This window comes from Siphateles boraxobius, unplaced genomic scaffold (assembly GCF_051911475.1).
Source record: "Siphateles boraxobius isolate OS27281-9 unplaced genomic scaffold, OSU_SipBor_1 7, whole genome shotgun sequence".
Classification (NCBI taxonomy): Eukaryota; Metazoa; Chordata; class Actinopteri; order Cypriniformes; family Leuciscidae; genus Siphateles; species Siphateles boraxobius.
In genome coordinates, this window is record NW_027509197.1 from 34,363,899 (window position 1) to 34,378,142 (window position 14,244).

The following is a 14,244-nucleotide window of genomic DNA, read 5'->3' on the forward strand; positions in this document are numbered from 1 at the left end:
ACTATTACGGAGATACAAGAAATGGATCCTCATTTTAACTCTTAACAATGTCTCAATTATTCTAAAATGACTCACCATTTAAGCCATATTACATCAATTACATCCAATAGCATGGCCAAATTAAAGCTTTTAGTGAAGAGTTTTGGGAAAATAAGAGAAGGTATATCTGCTGGGATGAAGCCACAACACCGTTTAAATGCTCTAACTTGTATATTTTTTTGGCTGTAAACACAATTAACATGTTCTGACAAACAATCTAACTTTGGTGACATTTTCGAACAACATAGCAGTCTGCGTAGAATGAGTTAATGGGAAGAACTGTTAATAAAAACAGTCCATTAAAGAAGAAAATTGCTCGAAATTACTGCTTTCTGATCCCATGTCAGCAACTAAAGTAGTATAATACAGATTTCATGTGTTTTTTTATTGCATAATTATTACATGTCCTCTTAATCTAACTGTCATTCATTCATTTATTCATTCAGCAGAATCTGTCTGTCTGTCTGACTTGGCTAAGTGATAGTTTTGATTGAGGATAATTCTCAAGCATATTCTCATTTGAGTCTTTCAGGGGAGTTGATAACTGATGAAACATCACTTTACTCACAGTCAGGCTTCTCATTACTGAATATACGTTAATTAGATTCTCTCCCTACAGTTACCTACAAAGCTGGTGAGATTTCACTCAGATTTGATGGTGGCTCAAGGTGATGTGGGGTCTGTCTCTTTAAAAGGTCGGTCCAGGGGAGTTCACACGTATGTGGTTTCCTGTGTGGGTGGTGTGTATTGGTCTCTCTATTGAGACTGATTGAGGTTGGCGACCGACGCAATCAGAAAATGTGTCACAGCATAACCATCGACAGATCTCACAAATGATTTTTTTTTCCAGAGAACAGAACTGAATTGAATGAGGGAAAGGCCAAATCTGTTTCAGTCAATTAAATCTTACAAATGATACATACGCTCCCTAATTGAGGTGTTGCTGTGAGAGAGAAATGACCATGAGTCACTCATACCTCCACTGAAGATATTCTGTGACTCATCTATACAATAGAAATCAAAGTAATGCTTTTGTATAATGCATGTCTTATTTATGCTCTTAAGGAGTTACCCACTAATGCCTGTGTCTTGTTACTTATGAGCTTAAGCTACTTGCATAATCATATAAGCATTATGAGTGTTAATCACAATGTACTGTTTGTGCGGCCACTCTTAGGAAAAACTTTTACTCTTTTGATAGGGTGGAAGTCGTCAAGATGGAACACATGCTGAGTTTAAAGGTGTAATTCCCCCCCAAAAATACATGTATTTAATTTAAAATTGCAATGTCTTCATTAAAATAAATGTAATATTTATAATTCAAATAATAAATAAATTTAATATTTGAATTAATTCGGTCTTTATTTACTTATTATTTAATCTTTCAAAATTCTCCTTTTGTGTTCTGCAGAAATAAATGACAGCATACAGGTTTGGAAAAACATGATGGTGAGTAAATTATTATGACAATTTCACATAATGACAACTCATTATGGAGTGAACTATCATTTTACACTCCTTGATTTAAAAGCAGGGTCCTCAAGCTCAAATTACCCGAGGACCATTAGTCAGTTGTTGATGAACAGCTTCACCAATTACAAGGCTTTTTACCACCACATATTTATATTCAGATAGTGCCACAGTTGTACATTTAGTGTACAACTTAGTTCACATGTGCACACTATACATTTTTCGACAGATGCGAGCAAGCAGACTTGTTTCTGAAAAAACAAAGTGTCGTTCCAAACCCATAGGACTTTATTTTCTTCTATGGAGCTCTTAAAGTACATTTTTAAGAATATTCTGGTCATTCTTTTAAATTTATTGAAAGTAAATGAGGCCTAGTGTTGTCAAGCTTCAAAAACTCCAAAAAGCACTATAAAATTATCATAAAATTTGTTTATATCAAAATATTTGTCCATCCTCTATTCTAGTGCCTATAAAATATGATAGCTTTGTTTGTTTTACAGATCAGGGCCAGGTTCCCCAAAACGTTCTTACCGCTAAGTAGTTCTTAACCTATTCCTTAACCTCTCTCTTAACGTGATGGCACGATTCCCGACACGTTCGTACGCTAAGTATATCTTCTGTAAGTCACACTTTCGTAAGGTTGGTCTGGACCATTGGTAAGCTCTCTATTAGCATTGTTTGAGCTCAAGACGCTAGTTGCTGCCACTATGCAGCAGTCTTTAGAAATCAGCGCAGAGCAGTACAAGTCAAACTATGGTATGTTGACAATGTTGTGGCTCAACAATGATTTTATGTTATGAACATTTTAAGACTAATAATAAAATATGTTCGCAATGGATACAGGCCTATTTATTAAGTTGACTTTATTTGGTATCAGAACTAATATGGTGGTAATTAGCCTAGCCTATTTCGTAATGTCATTAAAGCGTTTAAATTGGCAATCACTTTTGATAATTAAAATCTGGCAATTAATTTGGCTCTAAATGGCTAAGATCTATAAATGGGTAAGCGTTTGTGTGTCCAGTAAGCGACCAACTATGGAAGCGATCCAACGTGTACTTGTATTGAATCAAAGACGGCGCCGGCCGCGGAGCCGAATAAAAAAATGTCAATTTTTTCAAAGCCCTTTTGACATTTTGCCTGACGTCCTGCCAGGACCTTGGTGTGCCTGATCCAGAGGCAGCCAACTTCCTTGCTATGTCGCTCCATAGCTCTTTTTATGTTGCTGTTGCACAAGTTATTCCGAAAGCTGGAAAACAGTGTCACCTTGTGCAAGCTCACCTCGTCCAGCAAAACTTCAAGTTCCTCTGATGAGAAGCTTGGTGCCCTTTTTTATGTTACTTCCCCGACAAATTCTTTATTTAACTCTCTCACTCTGTTCATTGTAGATAGGTTGCTTTTTATTGAAAACATTAACCAATGCCAATCAATACCGCATTAAACAGAAGTAACTGCAGCTGCTTGCCAATCAATTCTGATTGTAAAGTACCTTACCATTAATATAAAAGTGTATTACATCATTTTTAGAAGTCGTTAAACCCATGTCAAGATGCAGCACAAGTGGCACAACGGGATAAGGAGGGTGGATGATTAGCGAGGGATACCTGGTTCGTCTACCCGTCACAACATATCGTGTGAACATATTACTGACAATTTGATCATTTAATCAGTAGTCTATATTTTACTGATAACTTAAACTATGTTAAAATAAATGTTACTGGAATAATTTGAGGAATGTTTCATTTGCATAGAACGTGTTGTCTTTCTTAACACCGTAATGCACCTTCGCATGAAGTGGAAAATCGATTCCTGAGCAATCGATGCCAACTAATTCAGCACCTTCACTTGGGACAGCGCCTTTGTAACGTTGAACGTAAGAGGCAGCGTGCTAAGAAACTTCCTAAGGGACACTTCGGGGAACACACTTAGGAACCTAAACAACTTTGGTAAGATATATCTTTCGAGTCTTCTTAGTGCGCTAACAGTGAGCGTTATCGGGGAACCGGGCCCAGGGTTATTATCATTAAAAACTAAAATTACTTGAAAAAAAAAAAATAGGCATGAACTTAAATGAAATAAAATAAAATAAAAACTAATTTTATTTCAGCTAAGGCATCATTGCCCATTTTCTTTAACTATTAAAACAACTGAAACTAAATTAACTTAAACTAAAATGTAATAAAAACTGAGAAAAAAGAGAAAACTCATAACAAAGTTACTTCTTGAAATAAAATTAAAATTAAACAGAAAACATACCAAATCTAATTCAAACATTAACAAAAACTATAACACTAGATCAATGATAGAATAACACTTGTTCATATTGAATTTTTAGTTAATATTAGCTGAAACCCTCAACATCTGCCATAACATCTGCCATGTTCTTGAGAGTTTATGAGAGTAGCAATTTCCACTTTGTTCCACATGTTTCCACAAAATTATTGATTCGTTCAATGTCTGATTTGACTCTCAAGTTCAACTGAATATCTATCCACCTTCACACAGTAATCCCAGTAAATTACCGTAAAATGACCAAAATGACTAATTTGTTCCGAATGAATGAGTCATTCTGGTACTTTTACGATAATTTACAGTAATGAATCATTCGCTCGCATAAGGAGAAGCGCTTTAGATTCACTACCTGTTCGGCTAAAAAGTTGCGGGATGCGGTGCAATGGTCAAAGATGTCCATCTAGTGCATATTTACATATAAAAATTATTTAAAAAGCAGCTGAGCCTACTGTAAACTGTGGAGAGTAATCGCGTCATCTCCATAAGAACTTTATGATTGGCCCAAAGCAGACTTCTTACGTCAGCGCTCTCTGACCTCGTACATGCTCAAACCGGTAATCTTCATTTTTTGTTCACACACAGCATTGTTATTTACTGGTAATATCACAACTTCTCAAACGGGTAAATTGCCAGAACCAATGTACTAGTATTGTTGAAAAGGTCCTGTTCACACATGATCTCTTAACGGTAATTTACCAGTAAAGACTGTATGTGTGAAAGGGGCGAGTCTGATTCCGTCACTTCCATCTCCTTGTAGACTTGTCTCTCATTGGCTATTGTGGAAGTACTGACATAGTCTAATCATAGTCGTAATCATCCCAATTTAAAATCCTAATGCTGGGGCCACACCACATCCTAGGTGAAGTCCCTGTTATCTGGATGGTTCTACAGATGATCTCATCAGATTTTCCTGTGGTGTTAGGTGTATTAAAGGAAAAGTTCGGTGTTTGACACTTAAAGCCCTGTTTTAAGATCGTTTCTGATGAAATAGAACGGTTAAGATTGAAATTTGGACAAATGCTGCTGTCCCAAGAATTTTCGGTTTCTGTGTTAGCACCCAAAATCGCTGCAAAAGATGCTTTCCAACAGGTTTTATCGTAGTTTTTGTCCAACTCCATTGACTTAAGTCAGGACAAAAACTACGATAAAACCTGTTGGAAAGCATCTTTTGCAGCGATTTGTGTGTGAACAAATCAGTGAACACCCCAGACCACTCGGTGAGTTTCACGTCTTTGTAAACTAAAGTTTAATGTGTTTTATGAATGATTGTTCCAGTGCCCATATGAAACCATTGTGGAGGTGGGGGGGGGGGGGTGCTAACACAGAAACCGAAAATTCTCGGGACAGCAGCATTTGTCCAAATTTCAATCTTAACCGTTCTATTTCATCAGAAACGATCTTAAAACAGGGCTTTAAGTGTAAAATACCGAACCTGTTCTTTAAGAGTGACCGAACCTGCTCGGAAGAACATCGGAGCCGGCCCGATCCTGAATATTTACGATCAGAAATCCTGATGTGTGGGGGGGGGGAACCCCGAGGACAAACACGCATGTACTCTGTTATTGTCAGGTGGAACGAAACGATACCCAATCAGAAAGCAATGTAAAGTCCATGCTCCCGCCGTCTCCACGACCCAAGCCCTTTTCTTTTTTTTTCCGGGAATGTTTTGTCAAAATCATTCCAAACACTATCAACTTCTTCCTGCCTATCGTCCGCCATGTTTATTCTGAATTCTCGAGAGATTTTGCGAGATTTCCCGTGTTCACAGTCGGGACTCTGGTTGAAAATCTGTTTATTTGTGGTGTGTTGTTTTCTTCACATCGTGGAACACCACAAACTAAAAGAGCAAAACTGTTAAATCTAGCCTTTTTTGTCCACATGTTTGTGGTCTCTCACATTTTGAAAATCTTATAAGATTTTAAATATCTTTTGGTGTGGCCCCAGCATAATTATCAAACATGTTTGAAATTGTCGGGGCGGCCCCAATGTGTTTGTGAGCAGATCGTGAGGTTTAAGATTTGATCTGTAAACGCCTCACATTTTCAGATAATCTGGGTCGAACATCAGAAGCGACCGATGCACCATTTTTTTTCTCTGAATGTCTGGAGGGGTAAATCGGGAATAAATCAGCCTGAAACTCCTGTAATGTGCGCTCGGCTTTACACAAAACTATAGACCTTAATATGTAGCCCCGCCCCTTTTCAGCACTGCGCTTGTTGTCTTTTGTCTTCCGGTCTGTGTTTTCACAGCGATCCTGCGTATCATCAGAGAATGTCTAATATGGGGAGAAGTTTCACTCTCAGTAAACTTCCGGGTTCTGAACTGGTTGCAGTTCCACTCTGGTTCCTTGTGAGGGCGCTCACAGGACGAGTGCAGAATGAATGGAGGTCTATGGAGATATACCCCTAAAAATCAACTTTTCTCAGGATATAATATTTTGTCTAGTAATTTGAATTTTGTTTTCGAAAGGAGATGCAAAGAAATTACAGATTACTGGGTGTTAGATTTTTTTAGAGTCACTTTAAAGTCTTTTAAAATGTCAATGACGTCATACACATCGTACGACCAGAGAACTGCTTTACGGCAATCCTTAAGTCACTTTGGTGCTTTCACGATCTGCACTTTCTTTTCTCTCGAGGCATCGACAACACAGTTGACACAGGTAAATACATGTGCTAGAAGAGTTAAGTCCGCCTTAACATTCTGGTCCCGCTTCGGATGTGACGATGCCATCAGGCGGTATGTCTGGTCGTAATCAGTCCTTCACTGACCAATCAGTGTCCATTAGCAGAATGCTAGCATGTTATGGTTAACAACAACTCAACCTGTAAGAAATCAAAAGGACATAAGTACTCGTTCATTCAACTTTCAACCTATAACCCATGTTGAACTTGCAAAACCATTCAAATCTGAGATTTCTCAACGGCAATCGGGTGAAAGAGACAAATTTAGCCGTCTAGCCCCATAGACTCCCATTCATTTTGCACTCGGACGATCGCCAGTGAAACTCTGGTGGAACTACAACCAAAATTCGGTACAATAGTGGCCAGGCTTTCCGTAGACGAACTTTGGTATTATGAATGAACGGCTGGTTTTAAAATCTTCCCGGTCTACTGACATTTGTTAAGACATCTGCTTTAAACATTACAATCCTCATGATAACTTTCGTTAACTTTAAATTAAATAAATCCACTTCAAAAGCTATTTTCTCCTGGACAGCAATGACATAGAAATATACAGAGCGACCGCAAAAACGGAAGTTCAAAGATATTCTAAAGATGGCTGCGCCCTCGTTTCTCTGGCGCATAAGGTCTATAGTATGGCTCTGACGACTTTAAATATTGTGCTAAAGTCATATCTTTTATGATACTTTTGTAGTCCCTTTTGAAGCTTGAAAGCTCACTCGTTCATTGTTATTGCAGAGATAAAAGAATCTTCACTTTTTCTTTTGCATCTACACGAGAGTGATTAAATGATGACAGAACTTTCATTTTTGGGTGAACTATCTCTTTAAGTAGTTCAAAGGAAATTTCAACCGCTGATATAGACAAATCTGAGAGATTAATGCTTGTAGGACAGCAACCCTCTCCACTGCAGATCCTCAGTGCAGGCACTGCCAGAGGACGATGATGTGTGTTCATACAGAGGCACTGGAGACAAATTGAGGACGTTTTTCCCTTTGTGCTGGAACTGAATTAATCGCTTGTCTCCAAATGAGCAGCGTTGCAGCCCAATACTCAGGGTGCTTTTGTCGTCACTATCTGGGGCAGCAGCCACCACACGCTTGACTGCTCCGCCAGCGCCTCCCGCGTGCCCCGCTGTGACTCACACTGGGGCGAAGCGTGTGTGTGTGTTTGAACATGCCAGAGAAAAACACATCTTGCACAATGCCTGTTTGTCACTTCAGAAGAAAGAAACAGACCAGCCAAAAGGTGTGTGCTTCTGTTGGTGTGTGTGAGACTGAGAGTGACTTTTATAGAAGGTTTCTGCATCGCAATAACAGGATGAAATATTTTTTATGAGCTTGTTTTGCAGCATGCATCTTTGATTGTACTGTGACTGAAGGTCATTCAGACAGACATGCTGCTCTGTTTGATTTGACTTGAATATGCATTATGAATATTCTTTTATTGGAGTTTTCCAAGTGCAATGACAGAAACTTCTTTATGAAGAATTCAAAGCAATGAACCAACAGCAAAGCAACTTTATCCACTCCACTGTTTATCATTCTTATGTTGCTCTATGATTCTTTGGGAATTAAAAAGTTATATTGAAAGTATATTAAGAGTTCTTTAGATCAGAGAAGATATTGGTTTTCTAAAGAACTAGAGAATTGAAAATTCTGTCTCTTTCTCAAGATATGTCCTTGAATTTTCAGACATGAAAGGGTTTAGAATTTTCAGCAACAAAAAAAGAAGAAAAAAAGGACAATTTATAGCCTAATATTCTAATAAATATTAAATAGTTTGACTTTTTTAACCTACTGTATTTTCTTCCCTACCTACTTCAAAGAAGAAACATAATAATACAAATAACAGAATTATATAACCTCATATTTAATGAAATATTTGACTCTATTGATTTACAATTTTTTTATCGATTTATTTATTTATTGTCATGTTTTTATGTTAAGTGTTAGTGGAAAGAGTTTAAAAATTGTGCAGAAAAGCAAACCAAAAGAATACAAAAAATGTAAAAACAATGTGTATCCCTTTATTTCATGCCATTGATCTTGACAAAAGTAAAAAATAGAATTAAAATATTAAAATACTAGTTGTCCCTAAATATGTTATAATTCTTCTTTTATGAGAACTGAACTGAGTTAAAAAAGTCAGCATGTTTTGAGGATAACTCTTTTGGATTATGCATATACGTGATCATGCATCCAGATGCTCCTATATCAGCCGTCTTTTTTTTTTATGTCTGTTGCCCAGTATGAGTTTCTTAAACAGAAACCAGAGGAATCGTCACACACAGCTCTGTAAGACTGTCCCATTACAGACTCAAAGGGAGCGGGTCATTAGGCAAAATGGACAAAAATAGAAATGGCTGTCCACTTTTTCCATCAGTTTCTTCAATTATTTTTGCACTTCTGTCAGGATTGATTGGCAGGTGTGGCTAAAAGTGGACTGTGAACACAATGTAAACGTGTCAATATAAAATCCAAATTTTGAGACGCACTTTCTCCATTGCATAATGGATATTATAACCACAGTTTTGACAGATCTACTATTTTCCACAGAAGAAAAGGTGGTTCAGGGCCGGATGATTTGGAACCGTTTGCCGGTTTTGAGAGAGGTATATAAGTCTCCCGGCTAGAGTGCATTTTGGCCAAAAGGGGTTTCTCTGTGCTGCGAAAAGGAGCTTCTTCCCTGACTGTAGGGTGCCAGACCTTGAGGGGAATGGCCGGCTGTGAGAAGATTAGTGCTTTCACTTTGGACCCTATATCAAAGCCCCGTCCCTCCCAGCTACAGATTCACTGCCAGTTCAGCGCTGATCCACATGTCCCAGAGCTTTACAGCTGCAAGATTGATCAATACCGGGCTTCTATGATTCTGAACTCTACCTCTTCTACAGAGTCACCTCTTCACCTCTTCAGAGAGCTGCTCTTGGAGGGAACTTTGTGTTGAGGTTGGTGGTAGTACGGTACACACAGACCTATGCAATTTCTATTCTATTTTAAATATATGCTGTTGATTTTAACTTTTTTTCATCAAAGAATGCTGAAAATCTTTTTTGAAAATCACTGTTTCCACAAAAATATTAAGCGGCACAACTGTTTTCAACATTGCTAATAAGAAATGTTTCTTAAGCAGCAAATAAGCATATTAGAATGATTTCATGTGACACTGAAGACTAGAGTAATGATCCTGAAGATTCAACATTGTCATCACAGAAATAAATTACATATTTAAAAATATTTAATTGTAATAATATTTCACAATATTTTACTGTATCTTTGATTTTTGTATTTTACAGCCTTGGTGAGACTTTTTTCAAAAGCTCATTTGTGGTGAATAGCCTACATTTTCATCTCATAAACTATGACAGAAACACATTTACCAGACAAATTGTTTATTTTCTTCAAGACGCCATGTGACTGAGTCATTGACTCAAATGATTAGCTAATCATTTCTAGTTTGCTCCAATTTCCCTTGAAGTGACAAATTATTTTTCATTATTCTGCATTTCCCCTCAATATTTTTGCGTGAATTGAGCCCTACACTCAACAAAATCTGATCACAGGACATGCATTTGAGACACGTTAATACCAAGTTTAAACAGTAAGGTGTCTCAGCCGGTGATCAAATCACCTGAGACATATGTAAACAGCTAGAACCTCCCTGTCCCGATGTAAATTCAGCAGATGATAGCCTCCGTCAGACAAGTGATCTGCAACGCCTGAATCAGGACTAACATGCTGTTTTGCCTTCTGGCATCTAAACTTTGGCATTCAGTGCAACGGCCTGGAAATTGAGCGAGGAGAAACAGAGTATTCGGTCTTGTTCGTGTCTGTGGTGGTTGGTGCAGAGATTGCTGGTGTTCTTCCTCTGTTTGCTGCAGTGAGGTTGACACTGATAAAGTGGACTTTGCTCTCGTCTCTCCAGGGAAACGGGAGGGCAACGAAAGAAATGCTGTCTGGGTAGCTAACATAGATCTCTGCTGTGTTGAGACTGCAAGCCTCTTGTAAAACATTGAGTTCTAAAGATCATGTGCTGCAGTTTTGCATACCCTCGTGAAAACAAACAACCTGTGCCAAAAAGTATTTAAAATACATTTATTTCATTCTAAGCATACTACAAATCCATTAACATATTTACTGCATATCTTGAGACTTACAGGTATAAATATTATAATTATACTTTACTTGGAGTAGGCCTACTTCTTTATTACATAATGCACACACAGTTCTTAATATTAAGGCTAAAATGTGATGTGTTTTAATATTACTATTAGTAAGAATAGTATGATCACTGTATAGTATCAGTCTTTAAATGCAAGATTTTTAAAGTGTACCTAAAGTTTACTTAAGTACAAAATTAGTTCTGTCATGTCAACTTTCTGAGTGTTTTGCATGGTAATGAGTATGACAATGTTGATATGTTTGGCCTTAGCGGAATAGATCTGCTACGCTGCTGCTGTTGTTATTGCTGCTTGCTTTCGCAGAGCAAGACTTGCTACTGCCAACATGACACGCTGCTGTAAGCAAGTAAGACATAATGCTGCTGCTGCACAATATAGCATACATGAATTAATTACCTGTATACAGATGGAGCTAGGGAAGGTGAGGGTTTCTAAAAGTGTGTTGCAACTGCTACAGCAACGCTGACCAAGTATATGAAGATTGAGCAGCGAGCTCATTGGCTACTGATACAACAGGAGCCAATCAGTTGTGCCCTAAATATAATGATGTGATTGCAAGCAGATTTAGTTAAGGACCTATCAGCCTGCGCCAGCTAGGGTTTTGCCACAGAACTTTGTATCTGTTCCAATTTAGCAGACTTTAAGCATATCAATTTAGTATGCTAAAAGTAAAATTGCAGGGTATTTATATTAAGAACATACATATGCAAATGTGTTTGTTGTATACTTAGCATAAAATAAATGTGTTTCAAATACATTTTGATATACTTATTTTTCACTAGGGTCGGCATGGTGACTTTTAAAGGGAAAGTTCACCCAAAAATGTCATTATTTTCTCCCTTTTTTTCATTATTAACTTTTGAATTAATGATTTTTCAACAATTTTTTTTTCCATATAAGGAAAGTTAAAGATATGCTTTTTAGTGTTTTAATTTTCCTTTAGTGTGTAATGTATCTGTTTTTGCATAAGATCTGCAAAGTTACAAAGCTCATAGTCTCCTATAAAGGGATATATTCGAACAGAGAGCACTGCTCTAGGCCTGCCTAAAACACAGATTGAAGTCCAGATATTACTTCCGCAAAAGTCTTTGCCACAATTTAAAATATTAGCATAATGCCTATAAGCATTTGCGTATGCATACGCAAAGAAAGAAGACGAGGCTTCAGTGAACTGTAGTGTTGTCGTCATGTTGTGGCGTTCTGATCGATCTGCTTGATCATCTGCATTTTTAGAATCTTACACGGGCTTTAACTGATGGGCTAAAACTGTAGCCATTATTAACTCTTTGTCTTTACAATTGCTTGAGAAGCATTCGATGCAAAAGCTCACGATTATAGTAAGGGGCGTTACATTTTCGACACACGTTTGAGGTGTTTGACCTATCACAACGCACTGGGCCAGCTCAGCTGGCCAATCAAAGCACTCTGGGCTTTTCGGAAGACAGATTGGAAATAGAGGTACTGCAATAATGTACAATATGTAGGGACATTTTTTTTTTTTACATTTAAAGGGGTGGTAAAACGCATTTTTCCGAAGGCTTGATTTTGTTTGTGGGGTGCACTGTAACGTGTTCATGCTTCGTTTTTTAAAAATTGCATTATTTTTCATATATTTTACCTTTATTCTACACTGCTCTTCCCCTCCTTGTAAAAACGGTCTGATGGTTTCCTGGTTCTATGAAGCCAGTCCCTGAAAACTACGCAATTGGCTCAGATTGGTTAGCTGGCCCGGTGTGTTGTGATTCGCTAACCGTCTAGTGCATGTTTTCCGGAAACGTCACGCCCCCTACCTTTACCGGTACTTTGTGCTTTGGTGTATTATAAACAATGGCATCAATAAAACCAATCGGACCCGGGGAAACGTTAGTGAAGATGATCGAGCAGAACCTGTTCAAGAACGGCTGTTAAACGACGTTTCAGAAAGGTTTTTTTTTTTTTGTTCTCTCATTACTTTTTAGATACGCTGTTATTTAATTGTACTAATTATTATAGAATAAAAAAAAAATAAGCTTCATAAACAAGAATTTCATATAATCGTTTTAACAAATTATACTACAGTCCTCAAAGGGATTTTTTTTTAGTAAAGACTGCGGATCTATAGTGATCGTTTCTGACTGTATGCCACCGTTACTTTTGTATTTTTAGAACGATTGTAGCCAAATATCTATCGACAGAACTATTAACCCAAAACGAACACTAAACATCGGCTGCCTAATCAAACACAGAACCATGTTTAGCATGCCTGTAGATAAACAAGCATGTAGATAAACATAAAAGCTCTAATCAAAGAATAATTTACACTAATTCCAAGTTCGCTGTTGAGATAAAAAAAAAGTTTTTAGCGTTAGGTGTTCGTCGGATAACGTTAAGTGTGAATGAGCATTTAACAAACCAGCAGAGCCAAACAGCGTTGTCATTTGTTTACTTCCTTGCTACAACGTACAATTAACAATATGAACTATTACAGGAAAACACATCGGCGAAAAATAAATCATACTTACAGGTTGTGGCCCGTAAACAAAAGCTTCTGTTTTTAAATTTCGAACTGCTCCATCTTTCAGGACAAGCCGATGTGCGAATCCTGCATTGAACTCGCCACGATAGTGGAAGCTTTCCTCCGTAAAATGTTCAGCACAGAGCTCATAATTCACCACATAATTATGAGGGACCGAGTTAAAAATAAATTTTAACCATTGATCCCTAACTCCCTCGTCCCTAGGAAGGCTGAACAAAGTGGACCTGAAACCGGGATGAAAATAACAGCAGCGTTTCGACGGCATTGCGACAATTCGTCTCCAAAACTGCAATATAAAATGGCCTCGCCCCGCTTATTAAGTATTCTCGGAGGAGGGGTTTATGTAAATAATGGGGTATGCTGATGTCAGCAACTCCCGAGGAATGTCGTGTAGTCCAAAACCGGCTGTTTGCTGTAGTCCTTAGAAATTGATTTTTTTTAAAGCAAATATCTCCCTTTGCTTTGAACTTTGAGCGCTGTAACTTTGCAGATGTTTTTTATGCTCAAACAGCAACATTACACACTAGCTAAAGTTAGAAAAGTGAAATCATGTTTTACCACCCCTTTAAACATTCTATCCTATTGTAGAACACCCAATAAACTAAATAATGAACTTTTAAATAGCATCACATTGCCTCTTTAATAGTGACTACATCAATGTCATTGAAAAATAGCCTAAACAAACCTGTGGTCCTTACATAAACCCCTCGTATTGCTTTAGAAGCCTTGCATAGTAATGTTGACTATTTTAATGATACTTTTATGGTGTATTTTCCCTTTTCTGTTGTTTTATAGAGAAGAGCTGCGTGAAGTTTCTTCAGAATTTCTCCTTTGGTGTTCCAAGACAAAATAACAGCCTATAAATTTAGAACAACAAGAGAGTGAGTAAATAATGATAGAATTTTCATTTTTTGGTGAACTGTTCCATTAAACAAGAGATTAGGCTGAATTAGTGCACCTAATTGTCTGTGTATCTGGGAAACAACTGAGAAAGTATGCGGTTGAGATATTTTACACCTCTGTTTGTACCCCCTTACATTCAACAGTCAACATAAATACACTCT